Source organism: Stylophora pistillata, chromosome 11, assembly GCF_964205215.1.
Source record: "Stylophora pistillata chromosome 11, jaStyPist1.2, whole genome shotgun sequence".
In the NCBI taxonomy this organism is placed as follows: Eukaryota; Metazoa; Cnidaria; class Anthozoa; order Scleractinia; family Pocilloporidae; genus Stylophora; species Stylophora pistillata.
In genome coordinates, this window is record NC_142529.1 from 16,453,666 (window position 1) to 16,470,849 (window position 17,184).

General features: G+C 37.7%; 1 protein-coding gene and 2 pseudogenes across 2 annotated transcripts in view; 2 read left to right on the forward strand and 1 right to left on the reverse strand.

The window, feature by feature from the left end:
- LOC148720307 (uncharacterized) overlaps positions 1-47 on the reverse strand; it is a 1,895-nt gene extending 1,848 nt beyond the window's left edge. Inside the window, exon 1 of the mRNA XM_088739215.1 lies at positions 1-47. This exon is cut by the window's left edge and continues 1,848 nt beyond it. The gene's annotated coding sequence lies outside the window, so the exon portion shown is untranslated.
- A 5,955-nt stretch (positions 48-6,002) lies between these two features.
- On the forward strand, positions 6,003-7,992 carry LOC148720308 (uncharacterized; annotated as a pseudogene). Its single transcript, XR_015992940.1, has 2 exons — positions 6,003-6,838; positions 7,622-7,992. The product of XR_015992940.1 is annotated as an uncharacterized LOC148720308 (transcript).
- A 6,865-nt stretch (positions 7,993-14,857) lies between these two features.
- Positions 14,858-15,895, forward strand: LOC148720309 (uncharacterized; annotated as a pseudogene).
- The last annotated feature ends 1,289 nt before the right edge of the window (positions 15,896-17,184 follow it).

Sequence of the window (17,184 nt, forward strand, 5' to 3'; positions counted from 1 at the left end):
GGATTTGCTCCGTCAAGTCATCTCTGCTTATAGCAGCTATCCACTGCGTTTGTCGCTCTAAGGAGAGCTCCTCGGCTTCCTCGCTATGATTAGTGACAATTGAAGGCACTCTAAAGAAGGAAATATCTTTATCTCGCCCGCTTCTTGAATGGCAATCCACGAATAAGCACAGAACCATCACGACTTACTTCTTCACAACTGTGTTTGTTTGTACACCAACATGGCGGATAGCAACGGTTGTCAGGGCATTGGTCACGTGAGTGAAAACCGAGAATTGATTGCTGTGGTAATTCACCTCCCAAACAGAGGGGAACATACGAGTTCTTGATATGTTTTTGTCTCACCTCCTGTTTGATGATTGGTATCGATCATTTTTAAATTTTTTTTTAGGATTGCAACGAGGTATATTTCGTCTCAACAACACAGCCCAGCTATGACCACTGAAATATCACTTTCTTAAAAATGAGAATATAAAAACCTCTTGGAGAGATCATGCAATAAACTGCGCTAGAAGGTCAACTGTGGGTAAAAAAAAGTTCCTTTTTTTCTTAAACTTTTTCTTGCGCCTTAGGCATGAATGGCAAAATGCGGCAAGCATGAGAAATCTCTCTCTATAATCATTGTTTCACGGCTTAATAAATGCTACCTCTTTTCATACCTGGATAAACTGTTATTACTAAGATAAGCTACCTAGGTAAGTTGTGGGAAGCTCAGGGTAACGGTAGAAAGTCCTTGCCAGAGATGTAAATAGCGGTTTTGGATAAATCGAATACGTGATAATCGCCGAGTTATTAAAACTGTTCTATGTTAACGTTTGGTCGCAGATGCCAAAATATCTTCAAATATTTAAATTCGCAGCTGAAAATGTCTTCTAGTCTTTTACATTCCGGCGTTTCGCGTTTTTGATGCATGAGAAAGAAACGGTAAATAAGTTCGATATTACTCCCTTTTCTTGTTTTCTTAGTAACTTGAAGTGTGGGATGAACTTGAACTTGAAAGAGTTGTAAAGGAGAGCTTTTGAATTATCTGTTAGTGAGAGGTAAATTTACCTTTGCTTCTGATCATTGGAGATAATTAGACCTAATTACTTTGAATGTTCTGGAATAGTTGGAGAGGGCAAATGAAAGCAAAAAGGAATAAATAACAAAAGCGACCATTATATTTTGCTTCTGTCACCGTTTCCACCATTGAGGCGCGAAACGGAAAGTAAAAAGCTAGAAAGTTTTATTGATTAAAAGATTGAATTGCAATATCTTAGGAAATATTGGTATCAGCAAATAACGACAACATTGTTTAGTTTTAGTTACAAGGAGAATGTCGCGAATTCAATTTTATCCAAAACCCATCAACGTCGCTGGCAAGGACTTTTCTTTTTTAGCTCACAGAGGATGATTCTGATTCTGATTCTTCTCAACCTCACGCAAACGAATTGATTTTTAACCTGTAAAAAAAGATTATGTAGGTAAGAAGCGAGTACTTGTCGAGCCATAAGATAATGATATTAAAGATTCCTTATGCCTGCGTCATTTTGCTAATTTACGCCTGAGGCACATGCAACTGACTAGACAAAAAAATATATCCTCCTGACACAAAGCATTTCTTTCGACAACTTTAAGATAACTGCGTGCTCTGGTAAGACATGAAGTTCTCTTTATTATGACATGTTTTGAATGAGCGTTTCTTAGTCCGTAAGTGACAGCAATTTTAGTTTTTTAGTGCATAAGAAAGCGGTCAAGACTAACTCATTGTAATTTTGTCAACATGTTTTAGCCCGCATCAGACAGTTAAACTTAAAGTCATACAGAAGATGCTCATTTGTACCTAAGGTGTCTATACTTACAATCCTGTCAGCAGGGCACACCAACATGCATATGACGTTGAGATGTTTTTCCTCCATCAAGAGATCTGTGATATTTGTTATCATACCCAACAAACAACTTATTACTACCAGAAATATGCCAACTAATACATTTGAAGTTATTCTTGTAGACAGAAAATCAGAGATACCATCCAAAAGTTAGAGTTATCATGTATGCCGTTACGGTTTGCTCAGGAATTTATAGTATTACTGTTTAATGCATTTAACTTTTGAGAAAAAGTCTTCTGTCGATGTCATATTGATATATTGCGATTTGAACAAAGTGCTCTTATAACTTCATATTTGTCTGTATTTTACTTAATTAAGTCGCATCTTAAGGCTAGTTACTTTGGTTATAATTTTAACATAATTTCTCTTAGTTGCTGGAACCAGCCGTTCTCTTATGAACAGCCCCCTAAATTCTAAAGCTTTTTTGACCTTCGTTTTTTCTTCACTTTTTGCCAATTGTTCCCAATTTTCGTCGGTGCGCCCATGAAAATTTGAAAATGACCATTTGAAAATTTCACGCGATTTCAATGAAACAAAAGGTTTTACAAATCTTTGCTCTCCAAGTCTCTATTATCTTAACATAGTGTGAAAACTACTAACTTTTGAGCAAACTGACTAATTTTTTCGATGTTGTTCAGTCATTTGAATCACTTTAGTCAACGTATCTAGAAAACGTTTCCCAAATCAATTTTAGATTGCAAACGCCTTGTACTTTTTCCTTTGTTTATTTTTCTTTTAAAAACAGCGCTAATTGTCGTAGAAATGTTGCGTGCGCTATGCTTTGTGTCATTCGTAACGTTACGTGACATAGCATGTATTTAAACCGTAATGTTCATCGTAGTTTTTTCAGTTTTACCCAGTAAGTTCTATTGCAGTTCATCGAACCGCACGTTGTGTATCTTTTTCGCCGTTAGGCAGTAACTCGTCAGCATCGTAACAAATGTAAGTTTTGTATTATGTAATTTTCATCGTTATTTCGTTATAGTTTTTCTTAAGTGTATTTAGTTTTAGGGGTATTTAAATTGTATTGTAATAGGTTTTTAGTTCGCTATTTTCTATGCAGTTTTAAACGTTTTCGTTTTGTTCGATCTATGCCTGAGGCTGTCACTAATTGTTGAGATTGGATATTTTGTAAGTCGCGTTAAAAATTGCCCTGGAGTTTTCGCAGAGAGTTAGTCGCCCATGGCAGTTACACCAATCGTACACTTATATACTTGGTATCTGTTTCGAAAAAGGTTGTCGGAAGTAATGGACAAAAGTGCACGCAACAATCTCGAAGTTAATCTGGGTATCCGATAATCAATGAATTTTTTAAGTGAAATAAATAAACTCCTCAAACTCACCATACCTCGTCCTTACAGCAACGTGTTCTCAGATTTCCCTGAAATACTGAGGCCAAGGAAACGTGACCTTAAAAATACCCACAGTACCTTTTGGGGTTATAGTATGCACTTTCACGCTTTTTTCCGACACCCTTTTTCGAAACAGCTGTATGTATCGACTAGCTTCTTACTTCTTACTGCAAGTGCCGGATTATCCTTCTCCTATGGAATGTATGGCCCGCGCCTCGCACTTAGGCCATCAATTGAATCGGAAAAAAATTGGTCCATAAATTACTATTCGGACTTAAAACTTAGTATGAAGGATTTAGATCATTTTATTATGCATAGTGTTAGAACATTAGATTTTTAGAATAGTTTCCTTAATTAGCGGCTTGTGACGGCCATTTGAGTTGAAACTGAAATAAAGTGTTCTCTTGTTCTTATTATTTGTGCGCTCGACCGTGATAGTTCAATGAACTCGTATTCGAATATGCTGGCCTTTTGATTATGGATTTCCACCATCTTACAGCATCACGTCATAGTGTGCACCTTTTTTAACCCTTTTTTAACCCTACACACCCTAATATCAACATGCATATTCTCTATGCTGATCTCTATACTTTCCTTAAGGTGCTGATCAGGAGAATTTGCTTACAAATTAACAGCTTCTTTATTTTCTTTTCCTCTTCCGAAAACCGATTAATATCTCAGGCGAGGACTTTTTCTATTTTGCTTACTGAGACTGATAAAGATTCCTCTGCGAACCACACACATGGTGTAGATGGACTATTTGTCGTGCTAAGAAATAATGACGTTAATGAACTTTTTTTCACTTAACAGTAGATATGCTCGCTTGCGTAGTTAATTGATTGATCTCTGGAAGTCTTAATATGATCATGTGCAAGAAATGAAGGTTTCAACTGGGTAGCTGGGCAGCTGCTGTTAAGAGGACATATTTACATTTTAACTATAAGGAATTGAGATAAAATCAAAAAGTCTAAAAAATTAAAAACCATCTTGGTTTAAGAAAAATACCACGATGTTTCGAGGTTCGCTTAACATCATTGCACTTACGGTTTTAGATCAAAGCTATTCTGAGAAGAATGAGGAGAAGTGTCAACAAGGGCCCGGTTGTTTGAGGGTTGAATAACGCTATTCATTGGATAAAGCTCTATCTAGGAGAAAGGACAGAAGTTTATAACGCGTGAAATGAGAACGAATATGAATGTAAAAGAATTCCTAAGAGACACGTATCACAAAATTGAAAATATGCAAATAATAAAGAATTCACACGCAGAGTCATATTTTATTTATTCTATTTATTTATTCCTGCTAGCTATTCATACATTGGAAGAAAAAAATACATATTTTCCTAATTTTCTGGTGTTAACTTCACATTTAGACCCTAAACTATAAGAATAAGCGTAAGCTGCTCAAATTTGACAACGTTATTCCTTAAAACAGAGCCGTGAAGACATTAAAAATTCTTCCGCCATTTCTCGAATAACACACTGGAAACCCGCGAAAACAAATACAATGGTTTTAGTTGTGACGTCATGGACTCAGTTCGACAACGTCGCGAAGGCATGCCTTTACCAGAAATACGCAAAAGAAAGCTGGGGAACAATTCTTTCGAATTTTATTCCTTCTTTACTGCGGAACCATAAAAACAACTCTCTCTCGGCATACCAAATTAGCCACGTTTGTTAAGTCGTTGACATCACTTCCGTTCTCGACTCAGTTTGTTCTTCTTCGCGCGGAGTTCTGTAGTTAGAAGAATGGCGGCCGTTTAGATCGCGAATTTACAGGGAAAATAATATTACTTCTCGATGGAATTTTGCCTTAAGATTTGGCAAATTTGTTATTTAGGGTAAGTACTTTCAATCTCTGAGGAGAAAAGAAAAGGTGCATTTTTGGTCGCAGTAGCATTTTAATCATATTCCCTTAGCACTGTATAAGAACCGATCGTGTCGTCGTGTTCAATATTTTTAAATTTACTCTCGTACAAATCTTTAACAGGTAAATAGGTATCTTCAAATTTTCGTGAGCATTATGAACATTTTCCAGATAAGAAAACAAATCTTGGTAGACCGGCTCGTAGAGCATTAAAGCGTCATCGTCAAACGCTTTATTCGACTTATCTATGTACAAAAAAAACTGAACTCTACTGTCCATGGTAAACATAGCAACAGCTCTCCTTTACCGCTCTTTGAAGTTCAACTCTATTCCTCACTATAATATTAATTATTAAAAAACTAAATCAAGGAAGGAAAATCAAACTAACGTCCTATTTGTTTTTACACGATACGTACATAAAACATGAGTTGTTTTACTGATAAAAAGTGCTGTCCTACGAAACAAAGGTTTCTCGAGACGTGCATGGTTACTGTTTTGACTCTCTGTCCTTTTATTTGCTTAACTGCAAATAATATTTAAAAAAAAGGCTGGTGCAACGATGTTTTCACCTAACCAACGAGGGTTGTCCTGTAGCAACCGTGACTTCATGAGCAGCTTTAAAATAACAAATGAAATGATGACTTGATCGTGGAAGATCTAACTGTTCTAACTCCCTGAACAGCAAAGTGCCCGTCTGATTGTCTGCTCTACTGCATGTCTCACTTCACTAATCTTCCAGCAGTAAAGAAATGGATTTAACGTGGAGCTGAAGTAAAGTACGGTTGTTGCTATTCCTTTGGTGTTGATTAAATGAGATGAAAATGTTCTTTTTACGAGCCGTCACAATTTCAAGTATGATATACGGTGCATAACAAACAACTGAGGCTAAAAGCACACACAATGCACTATTTACTGCCTTTCTCTATCGTAAAATGTTCAGTGCATCTGTTTGGCTCGCCTGTTGAACATGTACCTGGGCCTGATGATTGCTGAGGGTGAAAAATATCTTTGTGTACGAGATGATTGAGATTACTAAACATGATGGAACAGAGATATATCCACACCATAAGGTTATTCGAGGGTGTGAATGGGTTAACCGACTAGCGACAAAGTCCGAAAAATACTACCGACTACCGACAAAACGAGAAAAAAATTACCGACTATCGACAGAAAAAAAATTAACCGACTGCCGACATGGGCCGACATTATCGAAATTTGTTTCAGAAATATGAGATCAGATGAGCATTTTGTATTTTTTCTAGTTTACGAAGTAACCACATTAAAGGTAACTATAGAATTTCCTGTCGTCATCTTACTTTTTGCTCGGAAGAGCGCGGGATCATTTTGCAGAACAATTTCCGGTACTCGAGCCCACGAAACCTCCCGCTGTAATATTTGAACCACGTTGATTGTTCATACAGTCAGCCATGTCAGCCATAAGTGGAATCATAAAAATGAGAGTGAGTTTTTTCCCAAAATGCGAAGAACTCGCAATCGAACGCCACCGTAGCCGGGTTCCGGTCGACAAAGATAAAAAACACACAAGTATTCGAATTGAAAAAACATCTGACAGAATTTTTGGGATTGAAGGAGAAAGCTCTTCAGTTTGGAATTGGTGGTTTCTCGCTGAAGCTCTTCCGCCTGGCAAAATCGTCCTCGGGAAAATGTGAGAACTTTGCCATAGTAACAGATGGGCAGTGGCAGCTAGAACTGCCAAATTTGATTTCTGATGACGGCAGAAGTGAGCTCAACAGTAAGTCGAAGAACGCTCTATTAGTCTGAATAAATTTTAAACATGTCCAGCGGAGTGTGATGGTTGCATCACTGTAGTAGCTCTGTAGTTAGGTTGTAAGATTAAATATCTTTGTTGTTCTCTACTCGCTCTATTTTTTCCATTTGCGGTTTTTCGTGAAAAGAAAATTTTTGTTTCAGAAACGAGCTAACTAATAAAAAAATATCCCTTAGAAATAATAGTAGTCAGTAAAGTGGTTTAAATATAAGCTTCCATCTGTATTTCTGTGTAATGAATAACTAAACTTGACAGCAATAACCGTTTAGCCTGCAAATCGATGTATTTGACTTCGATTGTTAAAATACAAAAGTTTTCTAGGTTGACAATCTGTCGTTTATCGCATTTATAATTTAAAGCAAATGATGGCATATTCTATTGATTCTTGCGGCTTCAGGTTAACAGTCGCGTTAATGGCACCGGGCAGATTGAAGTTGAGAATTTATCAAAATAGAAAATGAGCAGATATAAACAGCTTAAAATAAACTTTTGGATAACCTAGCGTCAAACTACTCAGTTTTCTGTAGAATTTATGAAAGGAAAATTTCTTCAATCTTACGTGTCCAACCACTTTTTGAACCACATTCAGTGATGTATGGCGTGTTACATCGAAATGAGCAATTAACTTTTACAGCTTCTTTTCTCTGTGGGTTAAGAAATATATTTAAAGATAACGCTTGGCGTCACCTTAACCTGCTAAGATCTGCTAACGAGAGTACTTAAAACAGGCCCTATTTCACATTTTAGTGCACATTATCCAAGAAGTTACAAAATGGACCACTCAACCCGTCGTGCTGCTTAAGGCGCCGGATGGAGGTGATACATCTGCGAGCAAGCAGAAGTTGATGAACGCTTCCGAAAAGAAAGGCGACCAGTGGGAAGTGAGGAGAAAAAGTTAATCACGAGAAGAAGCGAGAGAGGACGAAATTTTGGCAAAGAGGATTATGATTGAAAGAGGTGACATAAAGAAGGGTGTGATTGAGGTTAACCGACTAGCGACAAAGGGCGAAAAATACTATCGACTACCGACAAAGATCGAAAATTTTAACCAACTACCGACAAAGTTACTGAACTTTAACCGACAACCGAGAAGTGGACCTCCCATTCAGACCCTCTAATACGAGGTACTGAAATTGAAGTCATTGTTAGTCTATTATTATAACGTCGTATTTTTGTTACCGGTAAGAGCCTTCGCATGAAATATAGGCCTACTCTGGGGCCTTGAGTCGCCGTAACTTTGTTGGGCGACTTAAGGCGACTTAAGTAAAATTAGCAGAAAAAAATATTGCGACTTTAGGCGAGTTAAGGTAACTTAAGACGATTTAAGGCAACTTAAGGCGACTTAAGGCAACTTAAGGCGACTTAAGGCGACTTAAGGCAACTTAAGGCGACTTAAAGTGATTTTATTTGACTGAAGTGATAAAATCAAAGTTAGCAAGTCTCTCCATAAACCTTGAAAATATTTACAGAATCCCTTGCAATAAACACAATGGTCATTTTGGTTACTTTTGTATGCTCATAAGTCACCATAGTCTAAAATATCCAGATTTCAAACCAATTTACCAAAAAATAATGAGACAGAATTACCACAATAGTTATTGTTAAATTATACAGTCAAAGCTAGGGAATAAATAGCCAGGAAACCAATTTAGCTTAAAATGTTTAGACAGAATTACCACAACAGTTATTGTTAAATTATACAGTCAAAGCCAGCGAATAAATAGTTAGGAAACCAATTTAGCTTAAAATGGTTAGACAGAATTACCACAACAGTTATTGTTAAATTATACAGTCAAAGCTAGCGAATAAATAGCCAGGAAACCAATTTAGCTTAAAATGTTTAGACGTCAGAATTACCACAACAGTTATTGTTAAATCATACAGTTAAAGCTAGCGAATAAATAGCCAGGAAACCAATTTAGCTTAAAATGTTTAGACAGAATTACCACAACAGTTATTGTCAAATTATACAGTCAAAGCTAGTGAATAAATAGCCAGGAATACATTATGGGTTATATGCCCAACATCAAACAAACCTATCAAAAATATACACATAAATATACACATTTTTAATTTTAGAAAAGAGACATGATTTACATAAAACTATCAACTACATTTCCCACATAATTAATTCAAAATAACTTGATTATTAATTATTTCGCAAAGCCTCACAAATTATAAAAATTGTTATCTTGGTAAACTTGTCTCCCCTATTTTTACCACTTACACTGTCAATTTTGGCATGAAATTTTGGCAAGTCGCATGTCTTTCCAACAGCATCCAAAATTGCACAGTCCTTTTCAGGGACCCAACCAATTTGTTGTTCTCCTGCCTCAGTAAGACAAAACACTCCAATACCATAATGAGAACCACATACTAAGGTCTTTCTCCACTGTTGATCAGATCAGCAGGACCTTCTAAGCATTCAAGTTTTATCTTTAGACTGGTGGCAGTATTACAGGTTTCAAACCATTCATTGTTACTTCACACCTGTCCAGAAACTAACGAGTCACAACGAAATTTTGCAAGCTGATAACTAGCTCTGTAGTCTCCTCTATTTTAATTCTCCCGGCAAACTATGCGCTGCTAACTAGTTTCCATGCTTCGAAGTTAAGAGCGGGACAACATTTTAGGGTTTCTCTCACCAAGTGCGCCCATGCTATCTGCTATTACAGAAAAATTTCCTTTATTTTGCCTCGAATTTACCATTTCTTTCCGCAATGCAATGCAATGCAATGCAATGCAGTCAATAGACACAAGACGGAATTTTTCTTGTGGGTACGGATTGGAAAGAATGCAGGCCATAATGATAATCTACTCCACGAGGGAAAAGCAGGTGCGTGGTGCGGTCGCCCAGTTTAACTGTCAGAGTTAATTTTTTTAAAGCTCTTTGATGATTTTTTTTTTGCACAGATAAATTTCTCTGTATACTTTTCAGCAGGCTCGCGTGCGTGTTGTTCTCACGTGCACTTTGGTCACGGGACAAAACTTAAGTCACGTGCTCAAATGTTTCTGGCAGCCATGTTTGCTGTAAAAGGCTTTTCTTGGCTCAGAAGTAGTTCATGTGTGTTGATCATCAAACTGACGAAGAAGAAATATACAAAAAGACTATCAAAGTCTCAGGATAGATAAATATTTACGCTTTTAGCAGGTTCGTCGAGCTACAAAGTTGAAATGTTTTCAGTTGGTCAAGTACTATGGTGGAAGTAGCTTTCTTTTGATCTGGAACTTTATTTTTTATTTTTATTTAAATCTATCAGATAAAATAATATTATTATTACAATCTATTATTACAATTATAATATACTTTAATCTATATAAACATGATCTAAAATTGAAAGTGAAACAGAAAAAATAAAGAAATTCTGCTTTACATAGATGGTTTTGTCGATTCAGACGAAGAAATGGCGACAACCATTTCGAAAAGATTGAAGTGATTTTGCTTGCCGCAATTCAGGGGACAAGCTATTCCGGATAACCGCACCGTTATAGCTAAAGCTATTTTACAGGAAATTGGTGAGGGGCAATGTAACAGCTAGTTTGTTTTCAGAGTTCCTTAGATTATATGGAGGATCATATTTAGTGAAAAGAGAACCAAGATAGTTGGGCGCACTACCATATACAGATTTATAGACCATGGTGGCCACTTGTATTTGTCGCTGAGTATCTAACCACCTCTAGCTAAGTTGCTCAAATAGAGGATCAGCGCTTGTGTCATAACTGGAGAAGGTCAGAATACGGGCAGCCCGGTTTTGCAAGTTTTGGAGCTTATTCAAAAGACCCTTGTTACAATGCCCTCAGATCTCGCTGTAGTAATTAAAGTACGGTTGAACTAAGGCATTAAAAACGGACTCAAGCGTGGTTCGGTTAACAAAAGGCCTACAACGTTTAATTGCTCCAATGCCCGATGCGATTTTCTTGGCTATTTTTTCAATGTGCATATTCCATGAAAGGTTTTCGTCTATATGCACACCCAGAGATTTAACGAGCTAACTTTAATTATGTCACCACCTATGATTAGTTTAGGGGAAGTATCGTAAGTACCTATCCTTTGCCGCGATCCAATTAACATGAATTCAGTTTTAGATGAATTTAAAGTCAATTTGTTTGCAGTGAGCCATGTATTAACATTGGATAGGTCGTGATTCATAACATCATTGATCATTTCTATGTTGTTACTGGCAAAGGTCAGGTGGGTATCGTCGGCATACACACGTCCAACTGAATTAGACAAGCAATTAGGAAGATCATTTATGCATAAAACAAAAAGCAAAGGTCCCGGAACTGTTCCTTGCCGAATTCCACAAGTGAGAACTTGCCTAATCGAGTAAGTTAAGTGGATTAAATTTAGCTTCAGTTAAGTTTAGTTGACTTTTGATAATGTTATTTATACTGTTCAAGGTATATGTAAGTGGCAAGAATTGAGCCTTTCTCCAGAATACCTTTCTATCGTTTTATCTTGATGATCTGATACTGTAGATTTTATGTGATTCAATATTTATTACATTCTGATGATAATTCACAGTGTCAACCCTTTTATCAACTTTTTCATCATTAAATATAAGAAATAATTTTGTTGAAACAGATAGCTGTGGAAAGAGTTCTATATAACCCCATACATTACTTATGCATTCATTCCATACAGATTAAATTAATATAGAGGTTCTTTGCAACACTCTGTGCATAATTAATGTCATTAGTATGGGGCTATATGGAACTCTTGCAAAAAGCTGTTTTAGTAAGAAGATAAGTAAGTAAGAGTATAAGTAAGAGTATACATTGTCATATTTTCTACATCAGCACTGTCTACATGTAGGGGTTACCCATGCCAGCATAGGGGCTAGACAGGTGCATGACTATTTTCACATGGGGTTTCTATGTAGATGGAAGCCATTGCCCACCTCACAATAACAATAATTAAACTCATAGTCCATTGCAGGGTTACCTCCCCCCCTACCAACCAGTACCAATATTTACACCTGGAAAAGGTGAGGCACTGAGCTTACAGTATCTTTCCCAAGAACATAATGAAATGCTCAAACACTAGACACCAAAACTGGACTAATGTCAAGTCCAGTGACCAACCATTCAGCCACCATGCCTCCTCCTCTGATCCTTATGATTAGACTGTAGTGAATGGGGTCAGTTGGGATTTGGGTGGAACTCTCCTCCCGGTTAGCTCAGTTGGTTAGAGCACCGGATTGTGATGTGCGGGAGGTCGAGGGTTCGAGCCCCGGCCGGACAAATACTCCTGGTCTTAAAATAAGTGAGGAGAATTTGCTACCTTTCTATAATATCAAGAAACGGATAGATATTCTAGTCTCCTCGGATAAGGATTAATAAACTGTAGGCCCCTTCTCCTGCAGGGTTAGGGGTAGGAGATGTTAATTTCCCATGCACGAGATTACTGTGTGGTGGATGTCCTCCCCTGGGGTGGGATGGGTGGGTATTTGGGGGATGGGTGGGAAGGTGAGATTGTTACATGGACTGAAGCAGCTGCCAGAGGCGCCTGATATGCTGACGTCCGATCTCAGCCTTAACAACAATATCTAATAAGTGTAATTGATCAGTACATGCAAATATGTGCTATATAAATTGGCAAAATTATAAATTATAATTATAAACCCTTATAATGTTGTGTAACCAGTAGCGACTTAAGGCAACTTAAGGCAACTTAAGGCGACTTAAGGCGACTTAAGGCGACTTTAGGCGACTTAAGGCAACTTAAGGTCCCATAAAACTGACGAACTGATTTTAAAAACTGATTTCAGATCACCGTATAACCATACGGTTATACGGTGATCGAAAATGCAGCATAAAGCAAGGGCACCAAAGGAAACCCAAACGATAGCTAAAAAAATATATGTGCGCTTCAAAGTTACTATTTGTTTGTATCTCAGCCCCAACAACAGAGTGAGAAGTCTGTCCACGCTTATGGCTGTCATTGATACTCCACATAATGTATGGGCCGTTACGTGGCCGGCGCCTCTTGTGTATCGACAAAGATTCCAGTGTTCATAAATTAAACCATGGACATCCGCTGAGGGAATTGTGCCGAGACTTGGCGAAGATTAATTTCAAATCGTCGCAAAATTGTCGGTGTGTAGAATTAGCAGCACCAGGGAAGAGAGGTTAGGAAAGTCACTCATGAGGGTGCTGTTCGCACAGGGGTATCCAAGGGAGAAAATGCCCTCCTTCACTATGCATGGTATCTCAGTATATTTTTTTTAATCAGCGAACCAGTTGATTATAAATCTATTAACACGATAAGGATGCTTTGTTGTTAAGAACATTCACGAACTATACTCGGCAAGAGGACGAGAGGAAAAAAAGCAAACCAAATAAAACTGAATCTTTTTTGAACAGCTTTTAAAGGTATTCAATGTGGACAGAAGCCTAAATATTCCGTAGTGTAACATGTCTTTAGCGTTTTTTTCCTTCGAGTTACATACCAAATAGCCCTTTTGGAAGAATGTAATAAGTCTTATTCATTATTGTTATTAACCCCAAACAAGAAACCTGGAAATGCTGAATTCTTTATACTTTACTTTGGTTAGTTGATAATAGCGCGCAGTAAAAAGCCGCAAAACTAGCAGCTTTTATCGACGGTTTCCCTTGGTCAAGAGTTGTGAATTTTAAAAGAAGAAGAAAGAAGAATTTTAAAAGAAGAAGAAAGAAAAGAAAAAGCTTCATGTATGAAAACTTGCACTTTGGACTGCAAAAATCATCCGATTAGAGTGAAAAAAAGGATCAACTGAATGTGGTCATTCTAAAACAATGAAAGCATTGGTTGCCAGCGCGGCTCTCTTACCAAAGAAGCGCCAGTCTTGATACGATCACGCTTTCACTCTCGTAACGCAAAGAAAAGAGAAGAAAATTTTCTGTTTTGGGAAAATACCACTTAGGTATTAAAAAATGCTCAGCTTAAGTGGTTAGATTGAAAAATGACATAAAAGGGTTAGTGTTCTAATTTAGTCTTGCAGCGAGAACACTGGCGGCGCGCTCGGCTTTTAACAAAGAGGTGATAGTTTTAAAAACTATCTAGTTTTACTAGATAACAAAATAGAAGAAAATATTGGCTTTTGGGAAAATAATTCTTAGGAATGAAGAATAACGCCAAGTTTAATTGCTGGACTAAAAAAAGATCAGTGATATTTGAGGCTTGTCGTTCTACTTTAGTCTTCCAGTGAAAACACTAGAGGCGCGCTCGGCTTCTAACAAAGAGGTTATAGTTTTACCATATAGTTTTACTATATAGTTTTACTAGTAACGTAAAACAAAATAGAAGAAAAATTGGCTTTAGGGAAAGTACATCTTAGGAATTAAGAATAACGCCAAGTTAAATTGCTGGAGTAAAAAAAAAATCAGTGATATTTGAGGGTTGTCGTTCTACTTTAGTCTTCCAGTGAAAAGTCTGGTGGCCCGCGCGGCATTTAACAAAGAGGAGATAGTTTTAAGTTACTCCGCCTTCCTATTCTTTGTTTTCAACCACGTGACAAAAATTTGCTACGTCATGCGCGGCCGCCATGTTGGGGGATAACTAAGCTTTCAAAATGGCTTCTTCCGAAGACGTGCCCGATGTGAACCTTCAGTATTCGGATTACTTTGCGGGTGTAGAGGGTCCTACGAAGTCAAGGTACCTCGAAAAAATAACTGTTTAAGGCTTCGACCGATATGCGTCGAGAAAAAGTGATTTCTCCGAAAACATCGAGCTCCTTCTGAACGTTCAATATCCAGATATTGTGAACTACTTACAAAAACCCAAATGAAGTTGTTGTGTTCGCCAGAGTTAGTCACGGTAGTGTATTTTTTTCTGATGATCTCGGAGAGAAGCAAACAGAGGAAAATAAAGGACTCATTTTTTATCGACCTCGGCTAACAACTCTTGTTTTACTAGGTAATTTGGTTACTTCAACTAAGTTGAAATTGTGAATTGGCCACCGTTAAGTGTTAGAAAGCTGACGTTTCGAGCGTTAGCCCTTTGTCAGAGCGATCTAGTCGATCTTGACACGACAGCTGCAAGTTCAGAAGACATATCACTCATAGTACTCACATTAGCGAGTGATGTGGCATATTTCAAGGATCTCAATTTTGGATTTAGAATTAAGACGTTATGTGTACTCTCACTTGATGAATCGTTCACAGAGAGCCCAGGACATCCCACTTTGACCATGGTTTTTGGCAGAAAAATATGGAACTGTAATTGCTTCCTATTGCTATTGCATAGTAGGGTTATGTGAAGGGTGGTCTCATGTTGGGGCAGAGCTTTTTGCTGTGGAGGTTGGTGTTAGAATTAGAGATTCTACCACATGCACACAGGAAAAGAACAAATGGCTTCTCTCTAGTCATATGAAAGAAATTCCCATTACCTATAATTGAGATGGATTTTACCTCTGCCTGAAGGAAGCATGAATTGATGGTGGAGAAACACTGATTAGTCCTATGGCTACTAGATCTAACCCTGGGATCTAAACAACCAGGACACTTGCCCCAATCCCAGAAGAGCAGAAAACTATTTTTAGAAGTATTTCTGGCTGTACAGTAAATCCAGCAGTCTTGCCCCTTGTCGCACCCTTAAATGAGCAGTATAATAAAGAAATTGGTAATGTACCCAAGCCCTTGCCCAATAGCTTTTTTTTTAGAGAAGAGTGTTTGCAGTTAGATTACTGGTACATAGAGTTGCTGCAGCAGTGTCAACAAATATTGCTTGAGATTACACCTGATGAGTGTGGAGCAATAGAAGCTTCAACTAGAAAGCTGTCACAATATAAAGTTTGGTACCAAATGGCAGGCAGGCAGGTCATATTGCTGCTTCCAATCTAAAAACTGCTTGCAAAACAAATACAGCTAAGCCTGCTAAGAGTCTTGTTAAGTCCATATGCTACCCTGAAGCCCATAAGTTTTCAACTGCGGCCACGAGGTGGGGTTGTGAAAACAAGGGTAGGGCTCACAAAGCTTACCAGTCTGAGAATTTCTGACCATGAGTCTTTGACAATTTCTGACAGTGGTCTCAATATTGATCTAAGGCGACCATACTTGGTAGCTTCTCCTGATGGGATTATTAACTGCAAATGCTGTGGGATGGGTGTGTGTGAATAAAATTTCCATATGCATACAAGGATTCCACAATCGCTGAGGCTGCTGGCCAAACCAACTTTTGTTTAAAGAAAGATGAGTTTGGTAAAGTTCATCTGTGAGGTTGAATATTGTGATTTTGTGGTGTGAACAACAATAGATCTCTTTGTGCAGAAATTCTTCCTGACCAACAGTTTTGGGAAAATGCACGCTCTGTTTCCTCTGATTTCTTAAGCAAGTGCATTTTGCCTGAAATTGTAGGGAAGTAATATACATGCCCAGGGTGTGAAGCTCTAGCTATTCCATCTTCATCAACATCATCTGATGATGAAGAAGAGGAAGGGCCGTGGTGCTATTGTCAACAAGATTTGGAGGGCAGCACATTAATTGGCTGTGACAATGATTTGCGCAAGATAAAATGGTATCATACGTCATGTTTGAAGTTGAAAGAAGAGCCTTTAAGAAACTAGATCTGTCCAACTTTTTATAGAAAAAATTAACTGAGCAATCATGATTGAAATGTCAAGGTTATTCAATTGTACCACAACCACCAAACTATTACTTTGAGGGTGCTCCTTTCTTTGTCAAAATGCTAACTGAACTTTATGGTTGTTTGTCGTATAGGTATCTATTAACGACTAGCATCTGTGACACAAACTAAACACATATTGCTTGTCAATGGTGTACCTTAAAGCTGTGTTTTTGTCAACTTGAGAATTACTGAAGTTCTTTAATGGCAGATTGTGGCTAGCCTTAACCGCAGCCTTTATATGAAAAATTGTACATGAAGTACCTGGAATCAAACTGGTTGTAAGTTCACCTCGATCAAATGGTACAATGCATGGACTCTGATAAATTGGTGAGTGCATAGCACACTATGGCAGCTTTGTCAATAGGAGCCAGAGACTCGCCTGGTTTTGCCTTTACCAACGAAACAATACCGGCTTCCGCAAAGTATGTGCGTGGCTATACCCCAGTTTGTGTTGTTATTATCACTATTTAGAAAACACAGCATCAATCCCTCAAGTATCAATAATTAGCTGAATCTCAAATTAAACTATATGCGTATGCGCCAAGTTTGGAAATTTTTTATTACAAAAGAAACATACAGCCTTGAAAGCTTAAACAATAATCACTTTTCAGTTGCTTGCTTATTCAAACCTGTAACACAACCAAATTCAAAACAACCAAAGACAACACAGAGTTGTGGCAAACGATCATACCGGCTTCCGCAA